Source organism: Marmota marmota, unplaced genomic scaffold (genome assembly GCF_001458135.2).
Source record: "Marmota marmota marmota unplaced genomic scaffold, marMar, whole genome shotgun sequence".
NCBI lineage: Eukaryota > Metazoa > Chordata > Mammalia > Rodentia > Sciuridae > Marmota > Marmota marmota.
In genome coordinates this window covers 4,700,586-4,710,057 of record NW_026000261.1, presented here as the reverse complement: position 1 = coordinate 4,710,057, position 9,472 = coordinate 4,700,586, and the positions used below count along the sequence as shown (strand labels likewise).

The following is a 9,472-nucleotide window of genomic DNA, read 5'->3' as shown; positions in this document are numbered from 1 at the left end:
AGTAACAAAAGCGAGCCATTAAGTGTGGAGATTCCTTATTGGTTGACTGATGTATCTAGTTTATGCTAATTAGATAAGCTGTGTGGAATGTATAAATACTGCTCCTGTCCTGCAATAAACGGCTCCTACTCCTGCTGTATCAACGTACACAAGTTATTCGTCACCCCCCGGTTATTTTGCTGCAGCCGGACTGCGGCAGATGGTGGCCCGTTACGGGGAGCCCCGGGACACTCGGGGGTAAGTGACGAAAAAAAGCTGCCCGTCCATAGATAGGACGGGAGCAATCTGCTCGTCCCTAGGCAGATAGGGCGAGAGGAAAAATGGCCATTTCAAGAAAATGGAGAAGATTGATACAGTATGTTTGTGTCTTGTTTTGTCTCAGTGTATTGTATTGTCTTTGTGATGAAAATATGGAAGGGGTGAGAAGTAAATTACTAAGGGAAGAAGGCACCCCAGTGGAACCAAGAATAGTTAGGGCATGTGTTGATAAGAGCCCAGGAACTCTAGTCAGAAAGAAAAAGAAAGTTCAGAAGAAGAAGGATTATCAGGAAAAAAGTTGCAGCAAAAGGCTATTACTAAATACTTTTCGTTACCGGAGGGTGCGTGAAGCGGAGAGGCGGCTGCCGAGTGTGCAAGCCGGTCACAGCGCAGCAAGGATTTTCCAAGAGGCGGCGGCGACTGGCCCTTCCCCGCCTCCTGGCCGGGGAGCTGGCTCTTCCACTGCCGCGAGCCCAAATCTAGACCTGACCTGGAGGCACAGTCTCGCAGGCTCTTGCTCCCTGTGCCCAGTAGCAGTTTGAGTCCGGGACACTCCCCAGGGCCATCTGGGGCTGCCCAGGCACTACAGCCAGCAGAAGACGCTACTGGTGTCCCTGATGTTTGGTCATTTTCAATGCCAATAACTAAGCTACAATGGTTCTCCCACACCTGGAAGCTGATGAGTAATGAGCACTATTAATGCTTATTTCAAATGCAAAAAAACCTTGAGATAATGTACTAAATTGTTCAGAAGGTTGTTTTCTTAGTAGAATGCTACAGGATTTTCTTTAGCCATCCGGAGTTCCTGCCTTCGTCCCAGTGCCGGTAAAGACCAAGGTGGAAGAATTTCCAGTGTTGCTGAAAACCGGACGAGACTTCGGCTGAGAAACAGACGAGACTTCGGATCAAGCTAGCTGCCTGCAGAACTTACCTGGACTGTGATTTAAGCTAGCTGCCTGCAGAACTTACCTGGACTGTGATTTACCTGGACTGTGAGTTAATCTATTGAGACACTGCTTTACCTGGACTGAGACAACAAACTGTAATCTACAACAAATTGTAACTCAGTATCTTTGCTAACGGTGTCATTGCTTGTATAATTTTTCCAAGGGCTTCTTGCATGGAGCCATCAATTGGCTTGGTATTGTGGCATTTTGTATCCTCCCTTTCTGTTTGTAGCAGGTTATTTATGGTGTTTCTGTAAAAACCACTATGGTCGTTATTTAAATTAAACAAAAGGAGGAAATGTTAAAGTCTGTAAACAAGTCAAAATAACACCTGCCATTTTGCCAGGGGAATGTTAGAGTTTGTAAACAAGTCTGGATGGTGCCTGGCAAAATGCCAGAGGGAGTGGTTTGAGAAGTAACAAAAGCGAGCCATTAAGTGTGGAGATTCCTTATTGGTTGACTGATGTATTTAGTTTATGCTAATTAGATAAGCTGTGTGGAATGTATAAATACTGCTCCTGTCCTGCAATAAACGGCTTCCACTCCTGCTGTATCAATCTACACAAGTTGCTCCCCCCCCCGGTTATTTTGCTGCAGCCATACTCTGGCAAAAAGTTGCCAGGTAGAAGCAAAACGTCATATTTAAAAGCAAACTCTTCAGGATAATAGCAGATTTCTCAGCAGAAACTACAAAGTTTAGGAGAGAATGAAATGATGTATTTCAAGTTCTGAAAGAAAATAACTGCCAACCAGATTATTATACCCAGAAAAGTTATCTTTCAGAATTGAAGAACAAATAAAGACCTTTCATGATAAACATAAACCACTAAATCAGCATTTGAGAAGATACCTATGGAAATCCTGTACCCAGCAGAGGAAGAAAAGAAAAAACATAGAGTATAGGAAAAAATAAATCTCACTAGAAGAATAGATAAGTGAATGAGAATTAAAAAGAATTTTAACATTAAAACAGAAAGCCATCAAAGTTCTGAAATGAATAAGAGAGAAAGAAGAAAAGAGAATATCCAAAACAACCAGAAGAAAAACAACAGAATGGAGGAGCAAGTGCATACTTTAATAATAATTCTGAACATAAAGTCTATTTACATAAGATGGACTTATTGGATTAAAAATAAGACCCACCATCTAATGCATGCAAGAGACTCACCTTACTGGCAAACACAAACAAAAACTGAAATATTCCAAGTAAATGGAAGAAGAAAGCAATTAAGAATAGCTATATGCATATCTGAAAAAACAAACTTTAAACCAAAATTAGTTAAAAGAGACAAAAAGGTTACTATACATTGATAAAAGGAACAACTCATCAAAAATATATAACGATTATATATGCACCAAACTTTGGAACAATTTTATAACAGAAACACTACAGGGAATAAAGGGAGAGATAGAACCCAATGGATTATTAGTAGGTTACTTCAATACTTCATTATTTGTCTTCCAGATTTAAAAAAATCAGGAAAGAAGCATCAAAGTTAAATTATAATATAGATCAAATAGACATAACAGATATCTAGGGAATATCACAACCAATAGCTGTAGAACCCACATTGTTTTCATCAACACATGGAACTTTTTACAAAAACAGATCATATATTAGTCCATAAAGGAAATCTTCAAGCATTCAAAAAAATGAAGTGACTTCTTTCATTTTATCAGATCAAAATGGAATGAAATTAGAAATGAACAATAAGAGAAGCTACAGATTGCACAAACATCTAGATATTAAACGATACATTTTTGAATTAATAATCACTCCTTGAAGAAATTGGGGAGGGGGAGAGTTAAAAATTTCTAGCATCAATTAAAAATGGAAACACCAGAACCTGTGGAATACAGAGAAAGCTGCACTAGGAGGGAAGTTTATAGCTATGAATCCTGACACTTAAAAAAAGGAGAGATCACAAATAAATAATCTAACAATGCATCTCAAAGACTATATAATAATAATACAATCTATATAAGGAAAGAAATAGTAACTATCAGAGCAGAAAGAAATGAAATAGAGACTAAAAGAACAATACAAAAGATCAATGAAATTAAGAGTTGGTTCCTTAAAAATGTAAACAAAATTGAAGAACTAGCCAAAAGAAAGGGAGTTAAATAATTAAAAGTAGAAATAAAAATGGTGATATTACAATAGATAGCATTGAAATTCATAGTAAGGTTAGAGAATATTTTGAAAAACTATAACTGAACAAAGAAGATTTTAAAAATTAAACAGATCAAAGATAAGCAATGAAATTGAAGCAGTAATAAAGTATTCAATAAAGAAAAGCCCATGAGGGGCTGGAGTTGTGGCTCAGTGGTGGAGTTCTTGCCTGGCATGTGTGAGGCACTGGATTCGATCTTCAACACCACATAAAAAAATAAATAAACAAAATTAAGGTATAAAAATAATAATTTAAAAAATCTCATGAATGAATAGATTCATGACTGAAGACTGAATTTTATCAGATGTTTAAAGAAGAACTAATTCCAATTCTCCTCAAACTATTTCTTAAAATATAAAAGGAAGGAATATTTCCAATTCATTCTAAGAATCCAGTATTACCCCACTACCCAAAACTGATAAACAAAAAGAAAATTATAGACCAATTATATCCCTGATGAACATAGATGCAAAAATCTTTAATAAATACTTGCAAATAAAATCAAATAACACTGGTACCACCACCATGTTCTCTTGGGTGAGCGTCATTGGGCTGTCTGACAGCGCCTTGCAGTCACAATGGATCCAAGTTTTAAACATGGCAACTCTGAAAAGATAATACCAGGTGACTAAAGTCAATTAAAAACATCCAGAAAATTAACCAAGTCTATGAAAATGGTAGCAGCAGCAAAATATGCCCGAGCTGAGAGGGAGTTGAAACCGGCTTGAGTGTATGGAATAGGATCTTTGGCTCTGTATGAGAAAGCTGATATTAAGGAACCCGAAGACAAGAAGAAACACCTCCTTATTGGTATGTCCTCAGATCGAGGACTTTATGGTATTATTCATTCTTCGGTTGCCAAACAGATGAAAAGTGAGGTGCCTACACTCATGGCAGCTGGAAAAAAAGTTATGCTTGTTGGAGTTGGTGATAAAATCAAAGGCATACTTCATAGGACACATTTGGATCAGTTTTTGGTGACATTCAAAGACGTGGGAACAAAGCCCTGTACTTTTGGGGATGCATTGGTCATTACTCTTGAATTACTAAATTCTGGATATGAGTTTGATGAAGGCTCTATCATCTTTAATCAATTCAGGTCTGTAATCTCCTATAAGACAGAAGAAAAGCCCATCTTTTCTCTTAATACAATTGCAAGTGCTGAGAGCATGAATATCTATGATGATATTGATGCTGATATGCTGCAAAATTATCAAGAATACAATCTTTCCAACATTATCTACTACTCCCTGAAGGAGACTACCACCAGTGAACAGAGTGCTAGGATGAGAGCTGTGGACAATGCCAGTAAGAATGCTTCTGAAATGATTCAACAGCACCTGACAAGGTATTCCACAAAGAGGAAATTAAAAAAAAAACAAAGATGAGAATCAGCAGAAAGAGGTATTACACTAAGGCAAAATCTAATCAGAGGAGAAACCAAGTCATGTTAAATACCAAAAATTAACAAAAATGGCTGGGTATACAGATCATGTCTCAATAATAACCCTGAATGTTACTGGAATAAACTCACTAATCAAAAGCTATACACTATCAGATTGAATTAAAAAAAAAGACCCAACAATATGCTGCCTCCAAGAGACTCATCTCATAGGAAAAGGCATCCACAGGCTGAAGGTGAAGGGTTAGGGAAAATCATATCACTCTCATGAACTGCAGAAGCAAGAAGGGATTTCCATCCTCATATCAAATAAAATAGACTTCAAGCTAAAATCAATCAAAAAGGATAAAGAAGGACACTACATACTGCTCCAGGGAATCATACACCAACAAGATTTAGCAATTATAAATATATATGCCCCAAACAATAGAGCATCTACATTCATCAAACAAACTCTTCCCAAGTTCAAGAGTCAAATAGACCACAACACAATAATTTAGGGTGACTTTAACACATCTATTTCAGTTTTATATATATTTATTCAGTTCAAAGGCTGAACAAAGAAACTATGGAAATCAATATATAATCAATAACTTAGACTTATCTGACATATATAGAATATTTCATCCTTCAACAAGAGAATACACTTTCTTCTCAGCAGCACATGGGTCCTTCTCTAAAATACACCATATACTATGCCACAAAGCAACTCTTAGCAAATATAAAAAAGTAGATATACTGCTCTTCATTTTCTCAGATCATAATGGAATGAAATTAGAAATCAATGATAAAATAAAAAAATACACTCCAACACGTGGAGACTAAATAATATGCTACTGAATGAACAATGGGTTGCTGAAGACATCAAGGAGGAGATTAAAATTTTTTAGAGGTGAATGAGAACATAGATACAACATATCAAAATCTCTGGGTCACTATGAAAGCAGTTCTAAGAGTGCATTGCATGAAGTTCATTCCTTAAAAGAAGAAAAAGTCAACAAATGACTTAACATTACATCTCAAAGCCTTAGAAAAAGAAGAACAAATCTACATCAAAAGCAGAAGACAGGAAATAATTAAAATCAGAGCTGAAATCAATGAAATTCAAACAAAAGAAACAATTGAAAAAATTGACAGAACAAAAAGTTGATTTTTTGAAAAAATAAATACAATTTACAGAACCTTAGCCATGCTAACAAAGGAGAGAGAAAACTCAAACTACTAATTGATGTGATGAAAAAGGAAATATCACAAGAGACACTACAGAAATACAGAAGATAATTAGAAATTATTTTGAAAACTTGTACTCCAATAAAATGGAAAATATTGAAGGCATCAAAAAATTTATAGAGTCATATAATTTGCCTAAATTGAAGCAGTATGATATACACAATTTAAACAGTTCAATTTCAAGTGACAAAATAGAAGATGCCATCGAAAGTCTACCAGTCAAGAAAAGCCTAGGACTGGATGGATACACAGCCGAGTTCTACAAGACCTTTAAAGAAGAACTAATATCAATACTCTTGAATTTACTTCAGAAAATAGAAAAAGAAGGAGCACTTCCAAACTCATTCTATGAGGCCAATATCACCCTGATTCCAAAACCAGGCAAAGACACATCAAAAAAAGAAAACTTGCTGATGATATGATTTTATACCTGGAAGACCCTAAAAGTTCCACCAGAAAACTCCTAGAATGAGTAAATGAATTTAGCAAAGTAGCAGGAGATAAAATCAACACCCATAAATCAAAGGCATTTCTGTATACCAGTGACAAATTCTCAGAAAGGCAAATGGGGAAAACTACCCCATTCTCAATAGCCTCAAAAAAAAAAAAAAAACAACTTGGGAATCAACAAAAGTGGTGAAAGATCTATATAATGAAAATTACAGAACCCTAAAGAAAAAAATCAAAGAAGACCTTAGAAGATAGAAAGATCTACCTTCCTTTTGGACAGGCAGAATTAATATTATCAAAATGATCATACTTCCAAAAGCACAATACAGATTTAATGCAATACCGATCAAAATTCCAATGACATTCCTCATAGAAATAAAAAAAAAGCAATCATGAAATTCATCTGGAAAAGCAAAAGACTTAGAATAGCTAAAGCAATCCTTAGCAGAAGAGTGAAGCAGGTGCCATCACTATACCAGACCTTAAACTATACTACAGAGCAATAGTAACAAAAACAGCATGGTATTGGCACCAAAACAGACTGGTAGACCAATAGTACAGAATAGAGGACACAGAGACTGACAAAACTACAGATATCTTCTATTAGACAAAGGTTCAAAGAACATGCACTGGAGAAAAGATAACCTCTTCAACAAATGGTGCTGGGAAAACTGGAAATCCATATGCAACAAAATGAAATTAAACCTCTGTCACCATGCACAAAACTCAACTCAAATTGATCAAGGACTTAGGAATACAACCAGAGACCATGGTCTAATAGAAGAAAATGTAGGCCCCAATCTCCATCATGTGGGATTAGGCATCAACTTCCTTAATAACACTCCTGTGGCACAAGATTCAAAATTAAGAATCAATAAATGGGATGGACTCAAACTAAAATGTTTCTCATCAGCAAAAGAAACAATCTGTGAGGTGAATAGAGAGCCTACATCTTGGGAGCAAATCTTTACCCCTCACACATAAGATAGAGCAATAATCACTAGAGTATATAAAGAACTCAAAAAGCTAAACACCAATAAAACAAATAACCCAGTCAATAAATGGGCCAAGGACCTGAAGAGACACCTCTCAGAAGATAATGTACAATCAATCAACAAACACAGGAAAAAATGTTCATCATCACTAGCAATAGAGAAATGCAAATCAAAACCATCTAAAACTTCATCTCACTCCAGTCAGAATGGCAGCTATTATTCATACAAACAACAATAAGTGTTGGCGAGGATGTGGGGAAAAAGGCACACTCATACATTGTTGGTGGGACTTCAAATTGGTGCAGCCAATATGGAAAGCAGTATGGAGATTTCTTGGAAATATGGGAATGGAACCACCATTTGACCCAGCTATCCCTCTCTTTGGACTATACCCAAAGGACTTAAAAACAGCATACTACAGGGACACAGCCACATCAATGTTCATAGCAGCCCAATTCACAATAGCTAAATTGTGGAACCAACCTAGATGCCCTTCAATAGATGAATGGATAAAAAATGTGGCATATATACACAATGGATTATTACTCAGCAATAAAAGAGAATAAAATCATGGCATTTGCAGGTAAATGGATGGAGTTAAAGATGATAATGCTAAATGAAGTGAGCCAATCCCAAAAGCCAAATGCCAAATGTTATCTCTGATATAAGGAGGCTAATTCATGGTGGAGTAGGGAGGGGAAGCTTGGGAGGAATAGAAGAATTCTAGATAGGGCAGAGGGGTGGGAGGGTAAGGGAGGGGGCATGGGGTTAGAAATGATTGTGGAATGTGACGAACATTAATATCAAAAGTACATGTATGAAGACATGAATTGATATGAATATACTTTGTATACAACCAGAGATATGAAAAATTGTGTTCTATATGTGCAATAAAAATTGTAATGCATCCTGCTGTCATATACAAATTAAAAAATAATTTAAAAAATCAACTACACATTAAAAAGATTATGTGTCATAATCAAGTTGGTTTCATTCTGGGGATGCAAGAATTTTTCAAATATGCAAATAAGTAAATGCAATATAGCACATAAGTCAAATTAAATACAAAAATCATATGATTATCTCAAGATGTAGAAAAAGATTTCAACAAAATTCACCACACTTTTATGATAAAATTCCTTAATAAATTAGGCATAAAAGGATCACACCTAAACATAATTAAGTCATATATGACTAACACAAAGCCAGCATTATGATGAATGGGGAAACATGAAAGCACTTCTTCTAAAATCAAAAAATAAGACAGGAATGTCCAATTTTATTCAAGATGCTAATTGAAACTTTGGCCAGAGTCCTTTGGTAAAGCAAAGAATTAAAAGGGATACAAATAATGAAATAAGAAGTAAAAGTATCCTTGTTTGCAGAAGATATGATTCTATATTTAGAAAACACTTAAGTACACCAAAACAAATTCAACAAAATCGCATGAAAAAAAATCAATATGAAAATTAGAAGCTTTTCTATATACCAATAAAGAATTATCTGTGAAAGGATCCCATTAACAATAGCCTCAAATATAAAGTACCTAGGAATAAACTTAACCAAGGAGGTGAAAGACTTTTACAATTAAAATTACAAAATATTGCAAAAAAGAATTGAAAGAAGATACTAGAGGTTCAGAAAACCTCCCATGTTCATGATTTGGTAAAATATTGTTAAAATGACCATATTGCTGAAATTGATATATAGAGTCAATGAAGGTCTTATTGTAGTGGCACCCCCTTTCTCCACAGAAAATCTTAACTGGGCTTCTTCAGAAATCTTCACCATGGCTGATTTTAGGACTGTCAGCAAAACAGTCTCTGAAAACGAGTTCATTGTAGATAAACTTCCTATTTTCATGTTGCCCTATGTTACTTGGCTACTGGCTGGGAAGAAATCAGCACTCCAGGTGCTGGACACCCTCTTACTAATTTTTCACAAACGTACCCAGTAGTTTATAGAAATGTTCAAACAAGGCCTCTGGTCTTCAGCTGGGGCTTCACAGAGGTGTCT

General features: G+C 35.7%; 1 pseudogene; it reads left to right on the top strand.

The window, feature by feature from the left end:
• Positions 1-3,904: 3,904 nt before the first annotated feature.
• On the top strand, positions 3,905-4,767 carry LOC107152438 (annotated as a pseudogene).
• The last annotated feature ends 4,705 nt before the right edge of the window (positions 4,768-9,472 follow it).